The sequence below is a fragment of the Tupaia chinensis genome, unplaced genomic scaffold (assembly GCF_000334495.1).
Source record: "Tupaia chinensis unplaced genomic scaffold, TupChi_1.0 Scaffold000115_1, whole genome shotgun sequence".
Lineage (NCBI taxonomy): Eukaryota > Metazoa > Chordata > Mammalia > Scandentia > Tupaiidae > Tupaia > Tupaia belangeri.
This window is the reverse complement of record NW_006159579.1, coordinates 8,806,088-8,827,853: the sequence shown is the minus strand read 5'-3', so window position 1 is coordinate 8,827,853 and position 21,766 is coordinate 8,806,088. Positions and strand designations below refer to the sequence as shown.

Sequence of the window (21,766 nt, the reverse complement as noted above, 5' to 3'; positions counted from 1 at the left end):
AACCAGATCCTTGCTTCCCAGGACCGTCCACTCCAGCCTCTGATCTCCATCAGAGCAGTGCCTGCTTTGCATTGGATTCTTTGTTCTGTGTGTGTGTGTGTGTGTGTGTGTCCATTGCCTCTTAGGCATGTGCTGCATTTAACGTGCAGGGTTTTCAGGTGTTTCTCATATCTCTTCACGGAGACCTTTGAGACAGGAGGAAAATGTGCTGTGTGGCCTCATTCTCCCAAAAGTGACATGTCTAAGGGTGGTACTGCATTTAGGCCCTGGGCTTTCACACCTAGATGATGCACACTCCTGTCTCCGCTGCTTGGACAACTCCTTCTTGTCTTTTAAGGCTCAGTGTTCATGAAGACCTGCTCTCCCAAGAAGGAAGTTCAGCTCTGACATCCTGAGGAATACTCAGATCGTTCTTCCCTGGTGTTTTCATTGCCTTTTTTGTTTCCCATTAGCACTGAGAGCCTTAAGCTTTGACTTATCTCTTTACACCTGTATCTATCTGTCTCCTGCTCTAGATTGATAATCTTGGACACAGGCCTGTATTAGAGTCATCTAGGACACACCAGCTGTTTAGCAGTGGCGAGTCACATGAAGGAAGTGGTGTGTCATGTAGATGAAGTTCCCATCCAGCACCAAGATGAGTAAAGATATAAAGAGGAGCACAGGTGATTCTCAATTGATTATCAGACTATTTGAGTTGGTAGAATGTCTTTTGTACTCTAAACTAAAAGAATAGGGGGAATGTTTGGGGGCTTACAGCTTAGGAGGCTATAAAAAGTAACCTGTTGTCACACAAGTGTGATTGATTAGTAAGGCTAGGGGCATGCTGGAGGGACTGCTCTCGTTAAAATGATTTCTAACTTAAAAAAAATTATACACACACACACACACACATATATATATATACCTTATTTGTTGTTTGTTGTGATTTTCAAGTCTTCGGGTCTGGGACTTGAACTGTGGTCAGCCACATGGGAATCCAGCACCTTAATCACCATGCCATCTGCTGGTCTGATCCCTAACTTTTTAAGTATTCTGAACATAGGGCAAGAGTCATACAGTCTGGTAGACAGCATTGTCATGCCTCAGTGGGGCATGTTCATGTGCCAGCTGATAGATCAAAGTCTGAGTTCAGTATTCAAATTGTGATTGAGAGGCATTCATGTTTATTGTCCATGGAAGTTGAAGTTGCCTGTGTCTTCCTGGTACCAAGGTGGAAGGGTGCATAATAGATGCTTGATAAAAGATGGATGCACAATGAAATGAACACTAAAACCAGCCTTGTATACGTTTTCCTCCACCTTTGACAGGCTTTTGAGAAATACTGGTGTATGTTAAAAATCTTGGGCCAGCCTGTGGCCTGAAGGTTAAGCTGGTTATATCATACATGGCCAACCTCATGGTTTGAGTTCAGGACTAGGGACTTGAATAAAATGCCAGGTGTGTACAATCCCAAAATTGCAAAAGGAGGGAGGAGTAGAGGAGAAGGGATTGTGGCATGACCATGCCCCTTAGGGGGTGCTTTCTTGTTCTCTCTCTTATTCTCTGGCGAGTGCATGTGCCTTCTGGAAAATTAAAAAAGAAGGAAAGAAGGCGAGTGAGCGAGAGGGAGGGAGGGGAAGAGGAGGGAAGAAGGAAGGAAAGAAAGATCTTTTTTTTTTTTTTTAATGTCACATTTAATGTTTTCACCACTGTACTTCAAATCTACAAAGTGACCAGAAAGTGTGCCACAGTAATTGGCCAAGCTCTGAGATTGTACCTTTCACACCAGTGTCTTCTCGGGCTCTTTTGATACTAAACACGTTTCTCATTCAAGTGAATTGAAATGCTTCACTTGGGTTGATTCTCAGGAGCTTCATAAAAAACAAAACAAAATAAAACAAAGATATTGCACCATCTTTGTTTAGTAATTCAGTGTTTGTTTCTTTCACAGCAAATAATTACTTCACTGAAGTTAAAACTTCCAAACATAACTTATTAATAGTCTTCTAATTCAGCTCAGATCACTCAAGATGAAAATTTAACAGTTAATTATCCATAACACTCACCAGGGTTTTTTTTTTTTTCCTAGACCAATTTTAAGGCGATCCATTAGAAAGATCTTTTTCTATTGAAATATGTACACCAGAGGGTGCTATGTTTCAATTTTCATCTCTTTCCTTCTTTTCCTTTTCTATGGTCATATGTTGTGTGATTCATTTGAGGAGTAGCCAGTTGACAATTTGCCTTCAACAATCCTGAACACACCCTGCCCATTTGCTGCTTTCCTTGTGTAATAAAGGAGTTTGGAAATGGCTATGCCACATACTCCTTGGACTGTTTTACTGTATTCTAGTTCTTAACCGTTGAGTTCTTTGATTCAAACTAGACAGCTTTTCTGATGCTACACTCAAGTCCATTTTCAATATTCTTTCTTTGGTGAAAATGGAGACCATCTGGTCACCGTCATCTGCATAATAACAGTGATTGAAAATGCTTATTAAGTCACCCCTCAGTCCTTTCTCTTGTCTAGGCAAAAATTGTCTCTGTTCCTGGGGCCATTCCCCAGAAATCTCATTTTCCAACCCTTTAATCATCTTGGTGGCTTTCTTTGGAAACTACATCAAAGGCTAAGTTTCAGCCTCTATTCTGGTGGGGTCTGGGCCATCATCATTTAATGGATACAGAATGTGATTGTTTTAACCATCCATTTTCCATAGCCAGTCCCCACAAGTCCAAACCAATCCCAATCCACCAACTGTTAGGGGCTGCTTTACTATCTATTAATTGTGACACACTTATAAATATTATAGATTAAAGTATTGATTGATTTGACTTAAAATACAACTTGTACAGGGGTTAGCATGTGCCATGGTGGTTAGAGGTGCTGGATTCCCACATGGCTGACTGCGGTTCAAGTCCTGGACCTGGATGCTTGCTTTCTCACTTTCCCTTTCTCTATCTCTGTCTCTCTCTGGTCAAATGAAAGAATAATAATGACAGATGGAATTAAATAAATAAATAAATAACTTTAAAATACAATTTGTACATAATGTTAAGTATTGATAGACTTTTACAGCCTAGTTTATTTCTACTATTTACTTTTAATATATATATATATATATTAAATTTTATACATTTAATCACTATACATCACTTTGCTTGTAAGTTGAATTTATCCTACATGAATACACTTCATACCAGTCCAGTTAAGGATACAAAACACATTATCATCAACAGATAGTAACCCATTTTTGTGTCCCACAAATGTCTTGCCTCTTTATTTCCCCCTTAATTTCTTTCCTTATACTCTTTTCCTTCTCCCACGCTCTTTCCACATTTTCTCCAGAATCTATAACCATTTTCAGTACTTCTGTGTCCTTTAATCTCTCAGTTTCCACCATGGAGTGTCGACAGTCAGGATATGTAAAGTGGAGACATACAGTGTCTCTCTTTCATAGCCTGGCTTGTTTCACTTTGCAATAAATCTCTCATATCCATGCACTTTCTATCAAATGCCAGGGTCTTGTTTTTTATGACTGAGTATAGTTTATTATATTTGAGATCCTTTTCTGAGATACCTGGTTCTAAGTGGATATGTTATCTCTTATTATAATATCAATTTTCCTTTGTTTTGTTTATTCATGAATTAACTCAGTGTCTCTGAGTGCCTACTGTATGTCAGGCTCTGTGCTAGAAATTGAGTATGCAAAGATGAGCAATATATCTGGCTTAATTTCCGCTCACAATCTAGAGGTAAAGTTATATACATACACACACAAATAATTGTAAGTGGGATGTCTTGTGAAAGATGATTTAAAGACCGACCTGTGGCTTGGTGGTTAAAGTGGCTGGATCCCAGATGACTGACTGCCTGGTTTGAATCCTAGACCCAGCAACTTGAAAAACACACAGAGTGTATGTGTATGCATGCCTGAATCCTAAGAGGAGAATGGAGAAGAAAGCAGGGTGGTGTAGTCATTTTCCTTGAGAGTGAGTTCTCACTTTTCCTCTCTCTCTTCCTTTCTTTTTGTCCCTCTTTGGCAAGTACATGTGCTCTATGGCAAAACTTAAAAAATTAAAAGATTAAATGCATTGGAAGTTTAGAAAGGTTTCACTGAAGATGCCATATGTGGACTTGGTCTCAGCATGAATTAGACAGCGGGTGATGAGGGACTCTAGTACCTGGCATATTCAGGGTATGGTAGGCTAAGTGTGGTTAGGCATGGATTTGAGTGGCTGGAGAGGCAGGTGGATTTCAAACTGTGGCAAGCTGCCCATGCCAAGCCAGGGAGTATCCAACAGAAACATAATGTGAGCCATGTATGTCATTTAAAATGTTCCAAAAGTCAGGACCAGCAGTTGGTGTAATGGCTATGTCACTGGACTCCAATGTAGTTGACCACGGTTTGAGTCCCAGACCCGGTGGCTTAAGCTCACTCCAGGCGCACATGTGTGTGTGCCCAAGATCCCAAGAGGAGAATGGAGGAGAAGGGATTGTGGCATGGCCATCCTCCCTGGAGGATGATTTTTCGCTTTCTATCTCTCTCTTTCTGGTGAGCACACATGGCCTATAGCAAAAACCTCTCAAAAAAAAAGTTCTGGAAGTCACATTTTAAAAAATAAAAATAAGTCAGGAAATGAGCTATCAAGCCACAAAAAGACATGGAGAGAACTTAAATGCATATTACGAAGTGAAGGAGGCCAGTCCAAAAGGTTATGTACTGCAGGATTCCAACTTTATGGCTTTCTGGAAAAGGCACACAATGGAGGCAGTAAAATGATTGTGGTTGCCAGGGAACGGGGGCGGGAGGAGGGAGAGATGAACAGGCAGAACACAGAAGGTTTCTAGGTCAGTGAGAATACTTTGTACACTGTCACAGTGAGTACATGTCAACAAAAGCTGTCCATACCCATAGAAGGTACAACACCAAGAGGGAACCCTAATGGCACTGTGGACTTTGGGTGATGATAATGTATCAGTGTACTGGTTCATTTGTGACAAGTGTACCACTCTGGCGGGGTGTATTGATAATGGGTAGGCTATGCATGTGCTGGGAAAGGGGTACAAAGGATATATCTATACTTTCTGCTCAGTTTTGCTGTGAACCTAAAACTGTTCTAAAAAATAGTCTACTGGGTAGGCCACAGGTGGTTTGGAGGTTAAAGCAGCTGTATCCCACATGGCAGTTCAAGTCCGGGACCTGGCAGCTTGAAAATCATGCCAGGATTGTGTGCTTGTGTGCCCAAAATCCTGAGAGGAGAATGGAGGAGAAGGGATTGTGATGTGGCCATCCTCCCTGGGGATTGATTTTTCATTCCCTACCCGCACTCCTGCCTGCCCCAGTCTCTGGCGAGTGCATGTGCCCTATACCAAACTAAATTAAAAACAAAAAAGTATACTAAAAAATGTCAAATTAATCTTAATGTTTTATTTAATTCAATCTACAAAAAAATCAATAGTTCAACATGTAATTGATATTGACATTATTGAGAGATTTTATTATTTTTTAATACTAAGTCTTTGAAATCCAGTCTGTATTTTACACGGACAGAACATCTCCGTCTGCCCTAGCCACATTTCAGGTACTCAGTAGGCACATGAATAGCTCTAGCTAGCGGCTGCTATGTTGGATGGGACAGATCTTGACACCAGAGTTTACCCAACTCCAGGATCTCAGTTCCCACCCACACTAGTCTCACATTCTCTGAATGCTATTGGGTTATTGGGAAAGTCATGACACATTTTTGCATAGAAAAACAGAAAAATACATCATGACTTTCCCAACAACCTAATATAAAGATAAACACCACTAGAAGGGAGCTTGCAGCCAAGTCGTTTGATCCCATGACGTCAGCTGTTCCTTTCACGGCCTCGTGGCTCCAGTGGAGAATGTCCAGGGCAATGCTGTCCATTAGAAACACCATGTCAGCCACATGCATGATTTTAAATGATTCAGGAGCACTTGACAACGTAAAAAGGAGTAGGCAAATTGAGTTTTAAGAATTTATTAAGCTTGATATATCTAAAATATTATTTCATCATGTATTTAGTATTACAAGTTATAAATGAAGCTATATAGACAAATGAAATAGAATAGAGAACCCAGGACTAATACTGAAGCACATGGTCAAAATTCAGCAGTGTTCCAAGACCTTTCAATGGGAAAAGAACAATCTTCAATAAATGGTGGCAGTAAAACTGGATATCCACATGCAAAAGAATGAAGTTGGACCTTGACCTTACACCATATACAAAGCTCAGCATAGATCAAAAACCTAAACAAACAAACAAACCCGAAATTTATAAAGTGCTTAAACGAATATACAGTGATAAAGCTTCATGACATTGGATTTTTGTAATGATTTCTTTCTTTTTTGAAATAGATTTTTACTATAGGGCTATTTGCTCACCGGAGAGACAGAAAGCAAGAAATCACCCTCCCACCACAATCCCTTCTCCTGGGATTTTGGGCACACACACACACACACACATACACACACACACACACCCCTGGTGTGAGTTTTATTTAAGCTGCCAAGACCAGGAAACGAACCACGGTGTGTGGGAGTCCATAGACACACAAATTACCAATAAGCACATTTTTTTTCCCAAAAGCTTAACATTGCCATCATTACGATAGTAATTTGATAGTAATTGGATTTGTATCAAATCAGTACCACAATGAGAGACCACCTCACACCATTAGGATGGCTGCTTTCAAAAACAAAACAAAACAAAACAAAAAACAGAAAACAACAAAACACGGATGTGGAGAAGTTAGAATACTTGAGTGCTGTTAGTGGGAAGGTAAAAGGATACAACTGTTATGGAAACCAGTGGCAATTTGTCAAAAAATTATAAGTAGAATTACCATGTGATCCAGCAAGTTTGCTTCTGTGTATATGCTCAAGAGAATTGATGGAGACATTGGTAGAGACTCCAAGAGGAGTTCATACATCCATGTTTACAGCAGCAGCACCCACTTCGCCAGATGGTAAAAACAGCTCGTGTGTCCATTTTATGAATGGATACAACGTGATACCATTTATATGTACAATGGAATATCATTCAGCCTTTAAAAAGGACATTCTGACACACACTGCAGCATATATGAAACTTGAGGATATTATGCTCAGTAAACCAGTTATTAAATGGCAAATATCATATCATTCCATTCACATAAAATACCAAGAATAGTCAAATTCATAGACATAAAATAGGTAGTTGTTTTCCAGGAGTTGGGAGAGGGAAAGGGGAGTTAGTGTTTAATGAGTGTAGAATTTCAGTTTTGTGGGCCAGCTGGTAGTGTGATGGTTAAGGCACTGGATCCCACATGGCTGACTTCACAGTTTGAGTCTCAGATCCAACAGCTTGAAAAATATGCTGGGCACATGTGCATACATGCCCAGAATCTCAAGAGAAGAAGGGATTGCAGCATGGCCATCCCCCCAGGGTGGGATATTTTCTCACTTTCTCTCTCTCTCTCCCCACCGCATTCAAACATGCACACACCCTATGGCAAATTAAATAAAAAAAGAATTTCAGTTTTGCAAAATGAAGAGTTCTGGAGATGGGTTGTGGCAATGAATACAACACCACAGTGTGACTAAATGGCACTGAACTGTTCACTTAAGAATGATGAAGATGGATTGAGGGCAATCATGAATGTTAGGGACAATGGAGGAGGAAGATGGGACATGGCAGAGGGTGGGGATGGGGAATCTAGGATGGCAAAACAAAAGGTAAGGTATGCAGGACACAAAAATTGGGAAATCATTTGCTGAGAACATATATGTTGATGTGCTTGATTGAGCCAATGCACAGTGTATTTTGGATGGAAAATTCATATGTGTGTTGTGATGAGAAAAAAAAATTTATAATAAAAAACAAAGTATAAAAAAAAAAAAGGAGAGAGAAGAGGATAGAGACAGCAGTGAACAATAGAGAGGCAGGATGTTAATGAGAAATAGATATGGTTTATTACCTGTTGATGATGACATGTATAGTATTCTCAACTGAACCGGTCTGGAAAGTATTTCATGATGGGTGAAGTCTTTTTAATAAGCAAAATGAGAAATAGTGATTGACTGTTTAAAAAAATTATAATAATAATTATTGGGAAAAGCATGGAAAAGATATTGAATGATAAAGCGGGGAGATTGATATCTCTGTATTGACTGACATGCATGGCATTCCCTTTTGAAAAAGCAATGGAAGTCAATGTAAAGTTATATGTAATCTAGTGTAATAGAAAGAAGATTATGATGATAATAAAAAAAAAAAGAATGATGAAGATGGTAAATTTTATGTTACTTGTACTTATGGTGCTATTTTACAATCCCTCCCCTAAAAATATGTAATTATTTCTGATTCCATTACACATTTCATTTGGGAAAAGAGGAAGGCAAGGGAGATATGAATAAAAGGAGCAAGAAAAAATACTAAAATACTAAAAAATATAGCTAGGTTTATTCAAAAAGATCATGTAAAGGTGATTTAACAGACACTACATGAGCATTTGTTCTGACTCTGCTTTAAATAAATAACTCCACTCTGTAACACGATTATTAATAAGCTAGGTCACATTTCATACCAAGTCTTAAAATCCAGTGTGTATTTGTACCCATAAAGCACATCTCAACTTGGATAAGCCACAACTGAAGTACTGAATAGCCATATGTGTCCAGAGGCTACAGAATTGGACAGCGTAAGTCTAGAATCTTCTGATTACAGTAGGAAGCCAGCAGAAATTTTTTAAACCCAGGAGTGACATGAACAGATTTGGTTTTTAGGATGTTAACTCTGGTGAGAATGAAAGAAGTGAGCTGAAGGAAAGAAAAGAACTAGGGCTGGGAGCTTGGAGGGCTGTTAAAGGACCCCACCCATGCCAGTATAGACGCGGTATTGTATTATGGAAAAAGGCACAAGGATGATGTTGTTCATCATCTATGGTGCGCGCACTATAAGTCAGGCATAATGCTGAGCCCCTTCTATCCCATCTTAATTTTTGCACCAACCCTGAGATTGTTTACACAGAAGGAAATGGAGACTTAAAGGTGCAAGCAGCTTGCCCAGGCTACCAAAGCTCCCAGAATCAGGACATTGAACCAGGCCTGTTCTAGTTCCTGAGCTTAAGACCTTAACTAGTAAACAGTGTCTCAGAAGGATGAAGGTAAGAGGTCAGGTTTGAAGCAAAATTCTTAGATCCATAGGATTTGGTGGCATGCAGATAAGAGGAAGAAGAGAGGATGCAGAAGTGATCAGGAGATCACTGCTTAGAAATCTGTATGGGGCCCGCGGAGCCCACATTAAAGGCGTCCTCGCCACTCAGCCCGACCGCTGCCCTCTCGCGACATCATGGTGGCGTACTGGTGACAGGTGGGACTCAGCTACATCCAGTACTCCCAGATCTGTGCAAAGGCCGTGAGAGATGCACTGAAGGCGGAATTCAAAGCAAGTGCTGAGAAAACTTCTGGCAGTACTATAAAAATTGTGAAAGTGAAAAAAGAGTGATCTACCCTGACTAAAGCTCGAAATGCCACATGTTCAAAGTGGGCACATGTTATGGCAGACTGAGAATGATCTCGCTGCATGGGGGGCAGCATCTTGTTCATAAATCGACAGTGTGGGGGCCAGCAGTTAGCGTAATGGCTATGTCACTGGACTCCCACGTAGTCGACCGCGGTTCGAGTTCCGGACCCGGTGGCTTAAACTCATGCCAGGTGTGTGTGCATGCATGCCCAAGATCCCGAGAGGAGAATGGAGGAAAAGGGATTGCGGCGTGGCCATCCCCCCTGGGGGGTGATTTCTCGCTTTCTGTCTCTCTGTTTCTCTCTATCTGTCTGGTGAGCGCACGTGCCCTATAGCAAAAACCTCTCCAAAAAAAAATAAAAACCATAAATCGACAGTGTGAATAAACGGAAGTATGCTAAAAAAAAAAAGAAAAGAAAAGAAAAGAAATTTGGATGGGGGACCAGCTGTTAGCGTAATGGCTATGTCACTGGACTCCCATGTAGTTGACCGCTATTCAAGTCCTGGACCCGGTGGCTTAAACTCACACCGGGCACGTGTGCATGCGTGCCCAAGATCCTGAGAGGAGAACAGAGGAGAAGGGATTGCAGCATGGCCATCTCCCCAGGGGGTGATCTCTCACTTTCTGTCTCTCTGTCTCTGTCTTTCTGGTGAGTGCATGCGCCCTATTGTAAAATCCTCTCCAGAAAAGAGGGAATCTGGATGGATGGTGTAATAGATTATTTGTGTTCTTCTAAAATTCTTGTGTTGAAACCCTAAAAGCCCTATTCTGATGGTATTGGGTCATTGAGAAAGTCATAGCATATTTTTGCATAGAAAAATACAACATGACTTTCCCAACGCCCTAATATTTGGAGATAGGGCCTTTGAGAGGTGATTAGGTCATGGGGGCACAGGCCTCATGAATAGGATGACTACCTGATTATAGAGACCACAGAGACTCACTCGCTTATCCCTCTGCCATGTGAAGACACGTGAGAAGACAATTGTTTATGAGGTGGTGGGTCCCCTTACCAGACACAGAATCTTGGACTTCTAGGCTCCAGAACTGTGAGGAATACATTTCTGTTGTTTATAAACCCCTGTCTATGGTATTTCTGTTATATAGCAGCCCATACAAACTAAGACAGCTGGCAAAGAGTCAAATGACATTCTAGACAGTGGAACATGATGGCTAGAGTTACTTGCTTCTTTCTTTCTTTTTGAGCAGTGAGTACTAAGATCAGAGGAGGCAGAAATTTATGAGTGGTTTTTAAAACCTACAGGAATAAGTGACAGTTGGGAATGATGGATTTGGAGCTTGGCAGATAAGTTAGGGCTGGCAAGGGCAATTTGGAAGTCCCTTGGACACAGGAGATTACAAAACCCTGGAGAGTGTGAGTTTGCTCCCTAGTAAAGAGGCTATAGAGGTGTGCCTTAACTTCCTTTGGGAACTGAATGGCTTTGAGACTGATGAAAGCTACTGAGGCGCTGGAAAGAGCCACTTGACTGGTGACCTTGGTACAAGTAGTTTGTGCAGAATGGGAGGGGAACTGAGTCCACAGTGCACTGAAGACTGACTGAGCAAGGAAGGTGGGAGTGGCAGGCTGGCTCTAAGAGAGGAGGAGGCTGGGAGAGAGCCAGTTAGAAGGGTGCTTTCTACTTTCTTATGAGTTAGTGGCATTTTAAGTAAAGTCAGATGGAATTTAATTGTCCAAGGTTATCATAGAAAAAACATAAACCAATACATAAAATTTTAAAAATCTTTTTATTCATGACAGATAAGCAAATATAAATCACATCCGTTCTCAATATACTACATCAAAAGGAGTTCCTAGAACCTTGATTTAGGCTCCTGTAATTTCAGAGAAACGAAGTATGCAGTGACTACTTTTGGAGATGGACTGTGGTGATGTCGGGCCCGACAGGGCCTTGCATGCTGCAGTTGACCCCCAGGCACTCAGTCAGCAGTAGCACTTCACTCTCCCTGACTCTCTCCCGAGTGTATCGCTGGCGCGCTTATGTATCCACACAGTTGCCCGGACATGTACACTCATGCATTATAGGAGGAGGGCTGAGGTGGGGATATGGAGATATGTGTGCATCCTTCTTGATATAAAGAGGATTGTAAATAAACTGTTGCTGAAATTTTATATTTTGCACCATCACAGCCACTCCTCCATGATTTGTGGTTGACTTTACTGCTTTTAGTTGGGGTAAAACCTATGTCTCCTCCAACTCCTGGGTCTTGGTGCTCTAGGGTTCCCCAAAGACAGAGCTTGGCACCCTCAGAAGCCTCCTAAGGCCTCATGCATCCGGCCACCAACACCTCTGTTCTGCTGCCCCTCAGGACCATAATGTGAAAGTGACTGTAATCCAGAGCTCCTGAAGGGAACTCTGCTGGCATGGGGGTTAAGGCACTGAACTCCCATATGGCTAACGGTGGTTCAAGTCTTGGAGATGGTAGCTTACTTTCTCACTCCCCGCCCCCTCTTGTCAAATTTTAAAAATAATTTTTTAAATTTTTTTATTATTATTATTTTTTTGCTATAGGTTGTTTGCACTCACCGGAGCAACAGAAGGCAAGAAAATCACCACCCCCCCTCCAGAGGGGATGCAGATGTTGTAGTCCCTTCTCTATTCTCCTGTAGGGATTTTGGGCATATATGCACACATACCCAGCGTAACTTTCAAGCCACAGGATCCAGGACTTGAACCATGGTTGACCTTGTGGGAATCAAACACCTTAACCACTATGCCACCTGCTGGCCCTAAATTTAAATAATCCTTTAAAGAAAAAAGTTCCCGGAAAATGGACCTTTGTTGATTAAATCAGCTAGTCCCATTAGTTGGGAATCATGATTAGATGTCATCTGCCGAGAAATGGCCTGGTTCTAAGTCCTAGGCTGACTCACCTAGTGAACAGTACTTACTCTCACCTGTCAGGGGAAACTGGTAGCTAACAGCCTTTATACACGGCACTTCTAAGGGAGCATTATTAACTTGTCCTAGGCTGACTACATGGTGCTGCAGCCTCACAGTTCCAGGCTAGACCCCTGCTCTGTGACTCTGCTCCACTTAGCTGGGGCAATGCCTTCCTCTGAATGAGGGCCGAGCTCTGCCCGCAGAGAGGGAGAGGTTTAACTGCTTCCTTAAATTGAGGGGACCAGCAGTTAGCGTAATGGCTTTGTCGCTGGACTCCCACGTAGTCGACTGCGGTTTGAGTTCCGGACCCGGTGGCTTAAACTCACGCCGGGCGCATGTACGTGCATGCCCAAGATCCCAAGAAGAGAATGGAGGAGAAGGGATTGTGGCGTGGCCATCCCCCCTGGGGGGGGATTTCTCCCTTTCTGTCTCTCTGTCTGTCTCTGCACACGCCCTATTGCAAAAATCTCTCAAAAAAAAAATAGAGGAATTGGGAAGAAATCAGAAAGGATTAGCGAGCAAGTTTGAGAGAGAGATCACATGGTGACAGGAGTGAAAAGGTGAGGGCAAACTGACAATTGTTCTGCTGTCATCATGGGTTTGAGGAGCGCTTAAACAAGAAAAAACAGTGTATGCCCCAAAGAACCAAAAAACAAGTCTTGGAAAGATACTTGCGCACCCAAGCTCACTGGAGCATTATTTGTAATAATGAGGCAGAATCAACCCAAATGTTCATTTGGGATGAACGATGATACACACAGTGGAATTTTATTCAGCCTCAAAAGGAAGGGCATTCTGGGACTAACAGTTAGCATAATGGCTATGTCGCTGGACTCCCATGTAGTCGACTGCACTTTGCATCCCAGACCCGGTGGCCTAAACTCACGCTGGCTATATGTGTGTGTGTGCCCAAGATCCTGAGAAGAGAATGGAGGAGAAGGAATTGCAGCATAGCCATCCCCCCTGGGGGTGATTTCTCACTTTCTGTCTCTCTGTCTCTCTGTGTCTGGACCCACCTAAAAAAAAACCCCCCAAAAAAAAAAAAAAAAAAAAAGGAAGGTGATTCTGACACATGCTATAATGTGGATGAACCTTAAGGGCAATATGCTAAGTGAAATAAGTCAGACTCAAAAATGCAAATGCTGGAGACCAGCAGTTGGCGTAATGGCTATGTCGCTGGACTCCCATGTAGTCTACCGCAATTTGAGTCCCAGACCTGGTGGCTTAAAACTCAGGCCAGGTGCATGTGTGTGTATGCCCAAGATCCTGAGAGGAGAATGGAGGAGAAGGGATTGCAGCATGGCCATCCCCCCAGGGGGGTGATTTCTCACTTTCTGTCTCTCTGTCTCTGTCTGGCAAGCACACGTGCCCTATAGCAAAAACCTCTCTGAAAAAAAATGCAAATGCTTTTTATACCTAGGTAGATTTCTGGGAGTGTTAGTAGTGGTAATAGAATGATGAAAATAGCTTCTATTTAATTCTTCCCTGGTTGGGCTACATCTTGAAATATGATTTCACTTATATGAATTTTTTTTCATTTTTAATTTTTAAGATTTTTGCCATAGGGCATGTACACTTGCTGGAGAGAGACAGAGAAAGGGCAAGTGAGAAATCAACCTGCAGGGGGTATGGCCACGCCACAGTCCCTTTTCCTCTATTCTCCTCTTGGGATTTTGGGCATGCACACCCATGTGCCTGGCCCGATTTTCAAACCTCCAGGTTCAAAAGAGTTTGGCTTTTTTTTTTTTTTTTTTTAAGAAAGATTTTTGTTATAGGCTCTTTTTTTAAGAGAGAAATTTTTGCTATAGGGCCTGTGTGCTTGCTTGAGAGACAGAAAGAGACACAGAGACACAGAGCAAGAAATCACCTCCCAGTCCCAGCCACACCGTAATCCCTTCTCCTCCAGTCTCCTCACGGGATTTTGGACACACATGCTCCCGACATGAGTTTTAAGCCACCGGGCCTGGGACTCGAACTAAGGTCAGCCAGGTGAGAGTCCAGTGATGTAACCATTATGCCATCTATGGGTCCCAAAAAGCCAACTCTGAAAAGTAGAATGATGGTTGCCAGGGGGTGCAGGAAGCAAAAGGATGTAGTTATTCAATGTGTGTAGTTTGTTTTCTATTTTGTTCTTTTTTTTTTAAGATTGAGTCTTGTTATGTCATGATCCTCCTACCTCGACTTTCCAAATACCTGGGACTACAGGTGTGCACTACCTTGCTTGGTTTCTAAGGGTGGGCTGGGAATTGAACCTGGGCCTCCAATGTGGCCTGAGCCTACTGAGCAGCAGTGTGTATTACTATAAAAGAGCCTGGAGTTTCAGTTTTGCCCGATGAGAATGTTCCGGAGACCTGTTGAGCAACAACGTGATTGTAACACTATAGAACTGTATACTTGAAAATGGTCAAGATGGTAAATTTTTTTTAAGTTTATTTCTGAGACAGAGACTGGCAGGCAGGCAGGTAGAGGCAGGGACCCAGCAGGCCCTTGCCATGCTACAGGTCATTTCCCAGCCTTTCATTCAGCCAGGATCATGGAAGTCCCTATGGGTGCATCTGGTGTGTTCAGATGGACCTGGAACCGAACCCAGGGTCTTCACATATGGTTCCATTATCATGCAGCAAGGCCCTACTGCCTGTGCCACCGTGACCGGGCCCAAGATGATAAATTTTACTGTGTTTTTTTGCCAGAAGAAAAACAGCAGGCCCGATGAAATAGATGTTGTACCTTTACTGTTATAGACACTATCATCCTTAGTGAGTGCAGGTTACAGCAGCAGCAGTAGCTGCAGGGGTTGCCACTTAGGGAGTGTTAACTGTGTACCAGGCAGCGTGCTAAATCCTTTGGGAAACTTCTTATCTATCGGAATACCATGTGAGCTCTATGAGCTAGGCACTAAAATCTCTTCATTTTACCAATGAGGAAACAAGTTATTAGGAATTAAGTAATTGGCCCAGAACATATAATTTATAATGGCAGTGCCCTGTCTGTTGGAAGAGGTATTAAACCCTTTCTCAGCTCCCATTGGTTCATCCATTCATTCACTGAGAATTATTATTGTGTGCCAGCTCTGGACTGGATGCTAGAGGTACAACAGATATGGGTCCCAACCTTACAGAGCTTAGGGAGCAGCCAGGGGGAAAGACAGTAAGCAGGAAAAGAAGCAGGTAAGATCCAGTGCCACATGTTGATAAGCGTTGAGAAAAACCATTAAGGTACTGTGGTAGAGAGCAATTCAGCACAGAGTTAGAGATCCACTTAGATATTTAGATACAACGTCTTAAGAGAGGAAGGTAGACTTCAATGTGACAGAGGAAGAAAGCCCACAAGGCCTTTGTCAGGATTATAAATGAAGGTCTGGAAGTGTGTGTCAAATGGCCTTGTGATGAAGGAATCTCAGTCCTGCCCAGTTCATCAGAGTTCCTTCATCCCACTGGGTCACTTCACCTCTGGTCTTCCTCTCCGTGAGGACAAAGAAAATAGGACTTGTACCTAGAGAAGTTTCTGATAGCATTAGTGGTGGCAGTAGGAAGATGGAAGCACAGCTTCCACTGAATTCCCCCTGGCCAGACTCCACCTCTAGCACTTCATTCAGTTCTAATTGTCACATCTTGAGAGAGACAGAGACAAGTTAGAGTGTGTTCAGAGAGCAGGTCACTAGAGAGAATGGGATGCATTCGGGATGATTGTGCTGCAGAGGCGAATACCAAAGGATGAAGTACCGATTTTCAGCTGTGCAAAAGAGGATATAAACAAAACAGTCGTGGTCAAAGCATCCATGTCCCCCAAGACAGAAGTTAAACTAGTAGCTCAGCTACTAAAAGTCTGACATGTGAAGAAGGGCTACATGGTATTCGACCCCAGTCACATATCACGGAAGGACCGCTCCCTTTCTCACTCGTTGCTATTTGTAATGACCTGCATACTTTGGGAACTGTGCTAATATTGTTTTTGATATATGTATTTATTCAGATTTTCATTTTTGGTTTTAATACATAGCACATGCACATTGTTCAGAGTTTAAAAGGGTCCACAGGGAAAAGCCATGCTCAATCCCATCTTCTTTTTCCCTTCCTCAAGACTAAACACTATTACTACTTACTTATGTGTTTTTCTAGAGACATTTTGAATATTTATGTAGATAGGTAGATAGATTTAATATGTGTATATGCAAGCACATGTATAATTTTCTTCTGAAGTTTTCTTTAAAAGAGTCAAGATACCTTGGAGGCTAATCCAAAGCAATATGAAAAGTATTCTCCTCATTTTCTCAAGGGTCATATTTCCCATTAGACATGGCTTAACTGATCTGATTGTCTCCTGTTGGTGGCCAGTTAGTTATTTCCAGCCCTTTCCTACCATAGTGTTGGCGTGGATTAGCTCCCATGTACATTCCTTCACACACTTACCAGTACATCTGCAGACTACATTCCTAGAGGCGGAATTGCTGAATCAAAGGAAATGAGTGCTTGTAATCTTTTTGGATATTGTTAAACAGTTCTCAGAGATTTTTCCAATTTTTACTCTCGCAAGCAGTGCATGAGAGTGCCTATTTCTGCAAATCCTTGCCAATTCAGCATATTATCAAGTGTTTCAAGCTTTTCTGAAGTAAGTGAAAGAAAGAATCAGAGCAATTTTAATTTGTATTTCTTTTACTGTGGGTGAAATCGAGCATGTTTTGTGTGTGTGAGATCTTGCTGAACTTTGTAGTGGGGCCATTCAAGAAAGGCATCAATGCAGGCTAAGCCTGGAAGGGGAGGAACATTGTATCCACAGGGGTGAGCCAGAGAGTTCTTTTTAAATTAATGTTCTTCCATCACCCAAGCAAATTCGCTAGCCTGCAAGCTATTTAGCCTGTAAATGATCTGGCCCACACTGGAAAAATTCAATTAAAACAAAACAAATGTAATTTCAGAAGTAAAACCACATCCAGGAGAAACCATTTATATTGCTTTTAAAATTTTTTAGTTTTAAATTTAATAAAGTAATTTGCTTTTGTACTTGGAACAGAATTTTGGATGCAATGCATTTGAAAGTAACATTTAACTTTGAAAAGAGCTGTCTCACACCTTTAAGGGTGCATGTTCTGACCACTTGGCTCTTACAGTATCCAGATGTGCTCCCAGCTATCCCCACCCCCAGCTTTCTGTCATTTTCCTGTGGGTTTGAGCCAGTGTTGGCAAGGACCAAAGTCTTTTCATGGGGAAAACTGGCATTGTACAGCCTCCTTACTCATTAGTAGTCTGACCCATTGATTCTCTGAAACACTTGTGACCAAACCAGCTCAATCCAGTTTTTTTTTTTTCTTCTTCCCTAGAAAGGGACCTTCTAGCCTAGACAGCCCAGATTTACTTTTGCTTTTTGCATGAAACTTAAGAGGTTCAAGTCTACCTTGGTTGATGGCAACACCATCCTTCCAGTTATTTAGTTACAAAAAAACCCCTTGGAATCACCCTTAATTACTATAGGAACAATGTTCACATCCTTAAGCCTTTCCTTTTGAAAATCTTGTTGTCTTTACTTTTAAAATGAACCCAGAAGCCATGTCTCCATCTCTACCATCCCAGTCCAGATCTCAGTCATCTCCTGCCCTGGTTGCTGCCATAACTACTAGACAGGTTTCCATGCTTCTCCACTGGTTTTTCAGCAATCTCTTCTTACAGTCATGCTGTAAGACATGAGTCAGATCATGTCAACCCTCCACAGAAAGCCTTCCCTTGACACTGCCCATTCCAGAGAACCCCAGATCATCACAGCAGCCCGGCAAAGCCACCCCTCCACACCTCTTTACCTTGTCCTCTGCTGCTCTCTCGATTCCTGCCACTCAGCAGCCACACTGTTTTTTGAACATGCCAATCATTCCCACCTCAAGGTCCTGTACCAGCTGGTGCTTCTGCCTGGGATGCACTTACCCACAAAACAGATGACTCACTTCTGCACCTCAGAGACTGCACCAGTGTCAGTCCTCAGGGAGACCTCTCCTGACCACCTAGTCTAAAATTGCAGCCTTGCCCTCTCCCCACCCACTACACGCCTACCTTTTCCCTACTTTATTATTCTCTGAGCAGTCCCTAACATTCCTGGCATCAGGGATAAGCCTCCTGGAAGACAGTCCCGTCACAGACTGGGGAGTGGGGACTTGGTCCTGGGGTGACCCACATGCACCACACCCATGGTGCACCCTGTTTCTACCACTAGCACACCACAGTATACAATGGAACACTCATATATAGTAGGGTTCCCATGAGGATCCAATATCCCCAACTGGTGGAAGCCTGGCAACAATGTCAGCAATGAGAAATGGCTACAAATACAGACAAATCTTCACTGTCTGGCCACTGCCCACCCCCTGCTGTGCAGCCAGAGAACGGGGGACAAGGGGGTGCGGGAGTGTGAGCTAATGGGCCATGGACTGGCTTGGGTCCGTCCATGGACCCATGGGTTGGGGAATTCTGCCAAACCTAAATCTAAGAGTGCTGATCCTCATTTTTCTGGGGACTCTCACATTGTAAATAATCTGGCATTGTTTGAGTAGGGGCTTTTTAAATAATTATTTATTTATTTATTTGTTATTATTTTTTAATTTGATGAGAGAGAAACAGAGAGAGAGAAAGGGAAAATGAGAAAGCAAGCCACCGGGTCCAGGACATGAACTGTGGTCAGCCATATGCAAGCCCAGCACCTTAACCATTGTGCCACCTGCTGGTCCCGAGTAGCAGCTTTTATGAAGGATTAATTACGACACAAGAAACTCTATTAAGGAAGGTAATAAACATACTCAGATGACCCTTGAAGAATGATTTAGATTCAGGTGCCACTCTTAAGAGGGCTATAAACAACTAAGAGCCCATCCAGAGAATAGTGGGAATGATAAGTGAATTTTGACCCAGGCCCACCCAGTGCAGGACTGGAGGATGACTAGCTTGGGGGAAAAAAAAAAAACAAAAAAAAACTCTTGGGGAACATTCCTTTTTTACAAATGTTGAAAAAGGTATCATTTAGAAAATCAGATTTTTCCCCTGGCCTAGAATCCTCCTCCTTATTCCCCTCTACCCCATCAAAAGCAGATCTAACTTTCATGAAACTTGAATGTTAAGAAGGGAACCCTCCTGCTGTGGAGTGCAGACGTCTGATGTATATTAAGCAGGGATGTACAATGCCTCTCTTCCATAGCCTGACTTGCATCACTTAGCATTACTTTTTCCATATTCATCTGCTTTATATCAGATGCCAGGGTCTCTTTTTTATGGCTGAGTAGTATTCCATAGTGCATATGCACTGTATTTTTTCAGTCCAATCATCAGTTCTTGGACATTTGGGTTGATTCCATGTCTTAGCAATTGTAAATAATGCTGCAATAAACATGAATATTCGTGTGTTTTTCTGACTGTTTTCCTGTCCTTTGGTTAGATATTCAGGAGTGGAATTGCTAGGTCATACAGGAGGTTTATTTGTAAGTTTTTGAGGAACTCCATATTGTTCTCCACAGTGGCTGTACTAATTTACATTCCTACCAAGAGTATAGGAGAGATGATGATGTATACGGTAATATCTTTGACTTGACTAATAAGCACTATATTCATACAGGGGAAAACCATTTTGTGTGCTGTAAAAATTTACAGTGATTAAATATAATTAAAAAATTAAAAAAATTTTTTTTTAAAAAAGGGATTTTCCTATAAAAAAGACATGAGCGTAAAGAATATAGGAGGCTGGCTCAGTGGTGCAGCAGTAACACACTACTCAAGTGATGTTGGAGCCATGTGGAATATTGCAGGTTCAATTTACTGGCCAAGCTGTACACATTAGCTGCACACATTGATGACTGTGACTGGCTGAAAAGACCTGAGGGCAAGGGGGATAATGGCATGAGACCTCATTGAGGATGCTTGAGTGAGTGAGTGAGTGAGTGTGTGTGTGTGTGTGTGTGTGTGCGCGCGCGTGTGTGCATACATCTCTCCCTCATGAAAGAAATAAAAAGAATGTAAGTACTGGGGTGGGCAGGTGGCGTAGTGATTAAGGACGCTGGACTCCCACATGGCCAAATGGCCAACCGCGGTTAGATTCCTGGACCTGGTGGCTTGCTTTCTCTCTCTGGTCAAATTAAAAGAAATAAATAAATAAAGTTAAATAAAATATTATTTTTTAAAAAGTCAGTATAAAAATATGTTGGATATAAACTTAGAAGTTGCCCATGCGAACAAGGGTCCCAGCATCTTTAGTTTCATTAGCTTCACAATAAATTCACCACATTCAGACGTGATATGCCGGCAAAACTGAATTACTTAGATCTCTCCAAACATGCCATGTTTGTTCCTCCCTTTATGGCTTTGTATAGAGTATTCTCTATCTTGAACACTTTTCATGACTTAGCTATTGGCAACATTTACTTATCCTTCAAGCTCTAATTTAAAGACTGTCCCCTTTGTGAGGCCTAAACCAGGACCCCAGAAGACAAACATAGGGAGGCAGGTATTTTCCTACACCCCCACTGAACCTTGTGTGTTCTTCTACTGTAATACTCGGCTTATCTAGGTCCTTTGCTGATATGTTTGTCTGGCATCCTTTAAACTGTGTATCAGCTAGATGGGCTACAGTAACAAGCGATTCTCAGGGGCTTAAAGCAACAAAGGTTATCTGGTGGTCGTAGCATGTGTAAATGGTGGGTCAACTATTGTTTCCCCTTTAGGCCAACAGAGTAGTGACTATCTGGAATACTGCCAGTTAGACAGGCCAGAGAGGAAATAGTAAGACATAGAACATACTTTCTCCTGAAGCTTCACCCTTGAGGTGACACGTTTGCTCACATTTCATTGGTTACACCTAATTTCAGGTGGGCAGGGAAATCCAATGTGCCTAAGAGAACAAACCCCAGAGTTCGGATGAATAGCTTAATAACCATATCAGACTATAGCTTCTTGAATACAAAGATGACTTCTTTCCCAAAACCTTTGTATATTCAGGCCTTGAATGTAGAACTTAGTACATAGTAAGTCTTCAACTGTTTTTGAGTGAAAAGATTCATTTTGCAAATGAAACCTGTAGGAAGATACTCATTTTGTGTGTTCTTACAACAAGGAAGCATTTCAGATGCCTTCCTAGTGTCTGTAGGTGCTGAGCTCCCCAGCTCTGGAGATGTTCAAGAACATGCCATCCTCGGGACCAGCAGTTAGCGTAATGGCTATGTCGCTGGACTCCCACGTAGTCAACCGCGGTTCAAGTCCAGGACCCAGTGGCTTAAACTCACCCTGGGCGCGTGTGCATGCATGCCCAAGATCCCGAGAGGAGAATGGAGGAGAAGGGATTGCGGTGTGGCCATCCCTCCTGGGGGGGGGGCGATTTCTCGCT

The 21,766-nt window shown here is 42.2% G+C and overlaps 1 protein-coding gene and 1 pseudogene across 3 annotated transcripts in view; both read left to right on the top strand.

The window, feature by feature from the left end:
• Nucleotides 1-21,766, top strand: part of ZHX3 (zinc fingers and homeoboxes 3) — a 127,369-nt gene that overhangs the window by 82,858 nt on the left and 22,745 nt on the right. The window lies entirely within an intron of this gene.
• Nucleotides 9,326-9,611, top strand: LOC106734442 (ATP synthase subunit epsilon, mitochondrial-like; annotated as a pseudogene).